This window comes from Quercus lobata, chromosome 2 (assembly GCF_001633185.2).
Source record: "Quercus lobata isolate SW786 chromosome 2, ValleyOak3.0 Primary Assembly, whole genome shotgun sequence".
In the NCBI taxonomy this organism is placed as follows: Eukaryota; Viridiplantae; Streptophyta; class Magnoliopsida; order Fagales; family Fagaceae; genus Quercus; species Quercus lobata.
The window spans coordinates 71583519-71592590 of record NC_044905.1 but is presented as its reverse complement, the minus strand read 5'-3'; positions in this window follow the sequence as shown (position 1 = coordinate 71592590).

Genomic DNA, 9072 nt, shown 5'->3' with positions numbered 1-9072 from the left:
CAAATCAAATTTGACTTTTTTTTTTTTTTGGTGAAAGTTAAGTATATAGATATCTTATTCAAAGCACATTGTCAAATACTGTTTGAACTCGACAAGTATAATCAAATTTTTATTTTATTTTATTTTATTTTCTCTCAAATTTTTTATTTTATTTTATTCAAAGTTTAGACAAAAATACAAATACATCCTATAAATTTGGTGAATTGTCATTTTAATCCACTTAATTTACATTTTGTTATTTTAGTCCGTTAGCTTTGACAATAGTGTCATTTTAGTTCTCCTATCAATTGCATTTCGTTTGAAAAACTATTAATCCTCTTAAAACAATTTTGTTTCACACTATAAAATAAACTTGACTTAATGGTGTTTTGCAAACCACAATGGATGGAAGGACTAAAATAACAATGCTATCGAAATTAATGGATTAAAATGACAAATTTTAATTTAGTAAACTAAAATAACATTTCAACAAACTTATAGGATTAAATTGTATCTTTGCCTAAAGAGATTACTAGTTCATAAAAAAGAATGAAAGAAAAGCTTTTTGACTTATAGGTACTTAATGGTCTCCTCCACGTAAGTTAAACTCCTTCTTTTGTAACCAAAAAAAAAAAAAAAAAACCTTCTTGAAACCAAAATAATAATAATAATAATAATAATAAATAAATAAATAAATAAACAAAGTTTAATTACATAACTTGTCACATTATTTTTTTCAAATCATATTGATATGGCAAATTGTAAATGATTGAAAATAAGTTAAAAAATAATTGAAAATGAAAATGATGTTAGTGATGGTTCAAGTGTGAAAGCGTGTATCACTCACAGGTTACCACCTCAACAATTTATGAAAAAAATTTGTGAAATGAGTTGTGAGAATAGCAATATCATATTATACCAAATACTATATAATAAAAGTTTGGTTTTAAAATTTGTTGTATCAAATGTCAAGTAGCTATTTTCTCATTCTCCAAAAAAAAAAAAAAAAATATATATATATATATATAGTAGCTATTTTCTCTTTACACAAGTGTCCACATTTTCATTAATTATTAAGATAGTTTATCTTGAATTAAATTCCATTGCTAATAGTTTATTCTATGTAAAACGTTACTTGTTTCAATAACCAAAAAAAAAAAAAAAAAAACACTATTTCATATGTTTCAAGAAATGTTTAAATTCGAAATCAACTAAAATTCTATGTTGTTTAAAGTCATTTAAAATGTTGTTTAAAGTCATTTAAAATATTAATAAATATTTATTTTAATTATTTTGATTATATAGTACTATCCAGTAAACAAATAAAATAACATAGGTGGGATTGTCATGTAAATGGATCACTAATGTAACTTTTTATTATTAATATTTTTATGAATGAATTACTTTCTAAACTCATGTGATATACGATCTCGTAGAGTTGACGTTTTCACAGAGTGTGTTCTAGGTTGAGAATGAGGTTTCTCTGTAGCAACTAAGGTTGACTTTCAACATCTTTTGTGCAGTCGAACTTGATTGTCCCTTCTTACAGAAGGTGTTGAGTGTGTTCCTTGGGGTAACAAGGTTACTCCTCGGCTAGTGGGGTTTTTTTTCAAGGGTTAAGGGAAATAGGAAAGAGGGGTTTAGGGGAATTTTTCTAGAATACATGGACAATATCACCTAAAGTTGGAGCCGTCTTTCACTGTCCGAGAGGGAGGGACCAGGTTGCAATCTTACCAATGACGATCAAAACTCGGACTATTCCATCATAGCAAAGTTTCTCACCAAAAGAGCGCTCAACATGGATGTAATAGCAAGAACTTTTAACCTGTTGTGGAGGGCGCGCAATGGTTTCAAGATTCAGAATCTTGGAGATCATATTATTCTTTTTACCTTTGACAATCAGAAAAGAGGTTGAAAAAATCCTCTCAAGTGAACCTTGGAGTTTCGATAAGCATTTGGTGGTCATGCAGCAATATGATAAAGAAACACCGGTTAGTGATGTGAAGTTTGATAAGGCAAGTTTTTGGGTCCAACTCCATGGCATCCCACCCCAATTTATGACCATGGAAGCAGCTTTGAAAATATGTAATATGGTTGGGGAAGTAGCACATCTCAAGGAGTTTAACAAAATTGATAAGGGAAATTTTTTGCGAATCAAGGTGAAGCTGGACTTATCTCTCCCATTGTGCCGTGGACGGTTAATTTCATTAGAGAGTGGGAAGCAAGTTTTGGGTAGGCTTCAAGTATGAAAGATTGCCGAATTTGTGTTATTGGTGCGGGCACCTCACTCACGACGATAAGGACTGTGAGTTGTGGATTGAAAGTGAGGGATCTCTGAAGATTGAGGACAGACAATTCGGACCTGAGTTGCGAGCATCGGCCTTCGTCAAGTCAAAACAGTTGGGATTGACAGTGCCGAGATACTACAAGGCTAGGAAAAAAATCTGCCTTAACCTCCTCTCACGCTGCCATGGAAACGGAAATTTCAAGTCAATCCACGGTGAATCTCCAGGAAACAGCAGAACAAGGCAGTCTAAGCAGTAAAGAAAGAACCGTTGACAAATCAGGGGGCAATCATGACAACAGAAATCCTGAGATTAATGACATTAAGGTGGTCCAGACAGAATTAATGAGAGAGAGCCAATGATAAGATTTCGGTTTTAACTCCCCAAACCGATACTAACATGAATCATGAGCATTCAAGTGCATTCGTTTCACCCAACGGCATGATGGATAAGAATCACCAAGAGGTTATTACTTCTTTAAATTCAATTAATGCTGAGTTGGCAGGTTTTGAAAATCCTGAAGAATCCAATATACCCAATAATAAGGCCAACACACGTGCAACAATAAGTTCCACAAGCAATGCTCAATTAAGTGCAGCACGTGACCCCCAAAAAACTGCTAGGGTTTCATCAAACTCAGCATCACAACGCCGTGTTCTACCAACTTGGACCCGAAAAGTAAGACAGGCAAACAACACTCTAGCTATGCACTGTGAACATATTGTAGGGAAGAAAACAGAAGCAAAGGCAGAGGGTAGAAAATCAACTCTTCCTTCCAAACGTCAACAAGTTTACCATGGTGACAATGATGATTTTCTTGAAGTGGCGGAGGTTGTGGATCAACCCCGCCAAACGCAATGAATTGCATAAGTTGGAACTGTCGTAGTTTGGGGCAACCACATGCAGTTTTAGAACTTACCGAGTTGGTGAAAAAAAAGTCGCCCTCAATCATCTTCCTTATGGAGACCAAATCAAAGAAGCAATATTTGAAGAAACTTTGTTCAAAGCTTAAGTTAGAAAATGTACACATTGAACCATGGGTGAATGTAGGTGGGGGATTGGCACTCTATTGGAAGAACGGGATTGATCTCAAAGTACTAGACTCCACACTAACATATATTGACGCAGTAGTTAACCCAAGAATAGATGACGCCTGGCGGTTAAAGGGCTTCTATGGAAACCCAATAACAGCCAATCGAGAACATTCTTAGGCGCTACTAAAACATCTTTGCCTGAAAATGGAGATACCTTGGTTGTGTGTAAGGGATTTCAATGAAATTACCAAAGCTGAAGAGAAGAAAGGTGGAGCAATCAAAAGGGAGAGGCAGATGAGGGATTTTAGAGAAGCCTTGGACTTTTGTGGTTTTCGATATTTGGGATTTGTTGGATCCCCTTTCACATGGTGTAACAACCAATTTGATGGAGATGTGACTTGGATTCGTTTAGATCGAGGGGTGGCAACACCATCATGGATACAAATGTTTCCCATAGTGCAAGTGCATCATGTTCAAGGTACATTATCGGACCACTGTCCGTTGTAGGTATGTTCGGACGATGAAAATGTTAGATTCTACAACAAATCTAGACCATTCTGATTTGAGTCTATATGGTTGAGAGATGAAAGTTTTAAGGGCATCATCAGAAGTGCATGGGGGAATTCAGGTGATTCGGTGGACAGGTTAATGGGTAAGGTGGAAGCATGCCGATTAGGATTGAAGACATGGAGCAGATTGTCTTTTGGCAATATACATAGATTGTTGACTCAAAAAAAGGAGTTAGTAAAAGCCAAGCAACTGTCCATGGCAGGGATAAATCACGAACAAGTGTGGGTTCTTAGGGGAGAGGTGTATGAACTCTTGGTAAAGGAGGAGTGCTTGTGGTAGCAAAGGTCACGAATAGAATGGTTGAAGAGTGGGGATTTGAATACAAGCTACTTTTATGGCCGAGCAACCTAACGAAACAAGAGGAATTTTATATCCAAACTAATTTTGGATGATGGGTCGATGCTGGAAGAAACCAAGCAAATCGGTGATACCTTTGTGGACTACTTCAAAAATATTTTCACTTCAACCACTCCTTCAAACTTTGATAAGATCCTCAAAGGTATTGAACAAAAAATTACTCCCTCTATGAATGATGATTTAATCCATGATTTTACAGTATATGAAGTAGAACATGCATTGAACCAAATGAAACCACTAACAGCACCGGAACCCGATGGTCTACCCCCAATTTTTTTCAAATCTTGTTGGGATATTATTGGCCAAGATGTCATTGCTACCTCTTTAACTATTCTCAATTCAGGTGCCATGCCAGAAAACCTCAACCACACTTTCTTCTCACTTATACCAAAAACAAAAAAATCCTGAAAAACCTATTGATTTCAAACCCATAAGCCTTTGTAACATCCTGTACAAAACTATGTCCAAAACCATAGCCAACCGACTCAAAAAAATTCTACCCAAATTGGTTTTGGAGTCACAAAGTGCATTAATGTCAAATAGATTGATTATTGACAACATTCTTGTAGCCTTTGAAATACTACATCATTTAAAAAATAAGAGAAAAGGAAAAGAATGGCTCATGGCCTTAAAGCTTGATATAAGCAAAGCGTATGATAAGGTGGAGTGGGTTTTCCTTGAAAAATTAATGGAGAAGTTGGGGTTTGCAAATAGATGGATATCCCTTATCAATTCTTGTATCCGATCAGTCTCTTATTCTGTTTTGGTTAATGGCGAACCACATGGGCACTTCACACCTAATAGAGGCCTCCGTCAAGGGGACCCTCTATCTCATTATTTGTTTCTTTTATCTGTAAAATGATTGCACTCACTTATCCAACAAGCAGAACTTGTAGGCACAATAAAAGGAGTTTCTCTTTGTAATGCAGGTCCAAAGGTCTCCCATTTGTTCTTTGCAGACGATAGTGTGCTATTTTATAGGGCAACCACACAAGAATGCAGCACCATCCTGGAAATTTTGCACCAATATGAAGAGTCTTCAGGGTAGAAAATTAACCAAGGAAAATCTCAGCTATTTTTCAGCCCAAACACCAATCATCATGTGCAGCAAAATATTAAAAATCTGCTTAGGGTAGGAGCCACCATAAATTATGAAAAATACCTTGGATTACCTTCCTTTGTGGGTAGAGCAAAAAAACAAAGTTTCAGTTACATTCGAGAAAGGATTTGGCACAAAATGCAAGGATGGAAATAACGTCTCTTATCGTAAGGGAGAAGGGAAGTACTCATAAAAGCGGTCCTCCAAGTGATGCCCACTTTCACCATGGCATACTTCAAACTCCCAAAGAGTTTATGTAAAGATATTGAATCTATAATCAGGAAGTTTTGGTGGAGTTATAAAGAGAAAAGTTGGAAAACACATTGGGTGGCTTGGAAGAACTTGTGTAAGCCGAAGTGTCAAGGGGGGCTAGGTTTTAAGGAGATTGAAAACTTCAATTTAGCAATGTTGGGGAAACAAGTATGGCGATTGCTCCATAACAAAGACTCTCTCTTCTATAAGGTCTTTAAATCAAAGTACTTTCTCAATTGCTCTATCTTAGATGAAGGTGTGAAAGTGAAGGGTTCCTATGCTTGGCAAAGCATTCTCAAAGCTTGTAGGGTCGTGAGGTTGGGGTCGAGATGGAGAATAGGGATGGGAAGTCAGTCTTGATTCGTGGTGATAAATGGCTACCAAATTTACACTCAAGTCGGGTGGTTTCACCCCAAAAAAATTTGCCCAGTAACTCTAGGGTGTATTCCCTTATTGATGAGGAAAATGGCAGATAGATTGAAGATAGAGTACTGAATGAATTTGTGCCCTATGAAGCTGCTGCAATTCTCGGCTTACCCTTGAGTTCTATGCATGCTGAAGATAAACTCATTTGGACAGCAACGAGGAATGGATGTCATTCCACCAAATCAACATACCAGCTCCTTTCAAAAGAAGAAGAACTAAAAACACCGGGCCCTTCAAACACAGTAGACAACAAGCAATTTTGGTTGGATATTTGGTCACTAAACCTACCAAATAAAATAAGACACTTCCTTTGGTGAGCAGCAATTGATTCCCTTCCAACAAAACTGAACTTAATAAAGAGGAACATCACCGCAAATGCTCTTTGTGACTGCTGTGGGTGCGAAACAAAGGATACAATTCATGCTCTCTGGGATTGCATAGAGGTGAAAAATGTGTGATGGGAGTTGAAGCGGGGTTGACCAATTTTGGCTAAAAATTGGTATGTTTCTATGACTTGTGTCAAGGAATCTTCGCTTAAAAAGCACCGTATTTGGCAAAGATATTTGCATACATCGCCTGGGGTATTTGGCATAATAAGAACGCACAAAGAGTGGGAACAGCCACGGTGCCTTTGGGGAAGATATATTCTGATGCTATTGAACGCCTACTAGAATTCCATGTAGCCTAAGACATCCCATTGCAGCAAAGACTAGTGGACCACCCAGCGCATTGGTTACCTCCTCCACCAACTCAGTACAAAGCCAACAATGATGGAGCAATTTTTCAGGACACAGGCATAGCTGGCATTGGAATGGTGATACAAGACTCAAAAGGTATGGTGATTGCAGCGCTTTCGAAACGCATTCCGCTGCCACCCACAATGGAGGACGTGGAAGCTTTGGCTTGCAAGAAAGCTATCTCTTTCTCCATCAAGCTCGGACTTCAAGATATGGTGTTTAAGGTAGACTCCGAAATCATCTACAACCACCTTGTATCGGATTCAACGTGTATGACAGCTTTTGGCCACATCATTGAGGACTCGCGTTGGCTAGCCACAAGTTTGAGAAGTGTGTCTTACTCGCATGTTAGGTGGAAAGGAAATAGAGTTGCTGACAAGCTTGCCAAGTTAGCAAAATTCTTGTACGAACCACAAATTTGGATAAAAGACATCCATAGTGATGTGACAAATTATGTAATTCTTGACAAAAGTATTATGTCTTTGTAATAAAAGTTCTCGCATTGATTCTAAAAAAAATAAAATAAAATAATAATAATAATAATAATAATAAATTTTTAGGTATGTTTCATATAAAATTTCAAAATCTTTCATTTAAACTTCAAGGTTTTTAAAAACGTTTCAATTAAACCTTTTAGCATATGTTTTCTGTTTATACATTAAACATCACATTTTAAACTAGTTTAACTAATATTTATTTCATAATTAAATGAAACTTACTCAAAATTATAAATTTTAAATAAACAAATATGATATTGATAAATTAAATTAAATTTTACCACATTAAACTACACCCTTAATTACACTCTGCACCCTAAAATTTTTGAATACACGTTTTGTACCCTAAATTATAAATCTTATTACACTTTGCACCCCAATGTCAAGTTTACCTTGGATATAAATCAAAAGTTTAGAATGCAAAATGTGATTGAGAGTATAGTTTAGAATGGTAAAATGTAATTTATCATTTGATTTTAAGGGTTTGAAAAGATAAACAATTGAGTATTTTCACGCTGTGATCTATTTTTCTATTCAAGTTAACAACAAACTTGACATCGGGGTGCAAAATGTAATAAGGTTCATAGTTTATGGTGCAAAATGTAATTATGGTATAGTTTAAGGTGGTAAAATGTAATTTTTCTATATAAAAAAAAAAACGATCTATAAAAAATGAAAATATGAAACTATAAAATTTTAATGAAATGGTAAATATATATATATATATATATATATATCATATCATATCATCTATATCTATATATTACTAAAAGCTGAAGCGTAGCGTTTAATGCTGCTGCTCTCACATTGCGCCACATCAGCTGCCATGTCATTCTTTTTTTTTCTTTTCTTTTTTAAAATATAATATGTCCTACAATTTTAAAATGATTTTTACAATTTTCAGCCCTATAAATGCAGCTCACTACTTATTTATTTACTTCCACTATCACCCTATAATAAATCTAGCCTACTACTTATTTATTTACTTTCACTATCACCCTATAATAAATCTGTATAATTAATCCAGCCCACCTCTTATTTATTTAGTTCCACTACTTCTTCAATTTTTCTCCCTCCCTTACCTTTTCATCTCCCCACTACCCTCTACATTAATATCATTCTTCCTCTTTTCCTTCATCTTCCTTTATTTTTGTCTCTTTTTATTCACACTAGCTTACTATAAATTTGTCACTATCTCTTCCATTCTATGCATAGTTTTCCCTCACAAAAAAAGGTTCTCTCTCTCTAAATTTTTTGATGAATTTTTTTATTTTTCTTGCATCTCTACTTTAGGTTGATAATTTTTTATATTCCTTAAAACTCTATTTTGGGTTAATGCGATTTAATTTTGTTTTTTAAATTCTTATTTAGTTTTTATTTTTTTATTTATTCTCTTTGATTGTTAAATGTTATCCTATTGCGTTCTAAAGAATTAAATATAGCATATAAAAATATAATATTATTCTATTACATAGCATGATTTGGATAATTTGGTATTTATTCCGTTACTTAGCATGATTTTTTATAGTACTCAATTTAGCTGTTAAACTATGAGACTTTACTAATTTTTGTTTATTTTCTAATCATTTGTGGTGGACAAAGCACTCGTAATAGTTGTATTAGAAGTACTCTATAATACCATTTATTTAAAGAAAAGCAAATGTTAGCCAAATGAAAATAACCGGATAGGTGACAAATTTTAACTTTTGCAATTTTACTTTTATTATTATTATTTTATAACAATGCATATATAGAAATTTAATTCTTAGATTTTGCTAATAATTGTTTACTTGATAATATGTTTTGGGCAGCCGAAATTATAATTTCTACAAAGAA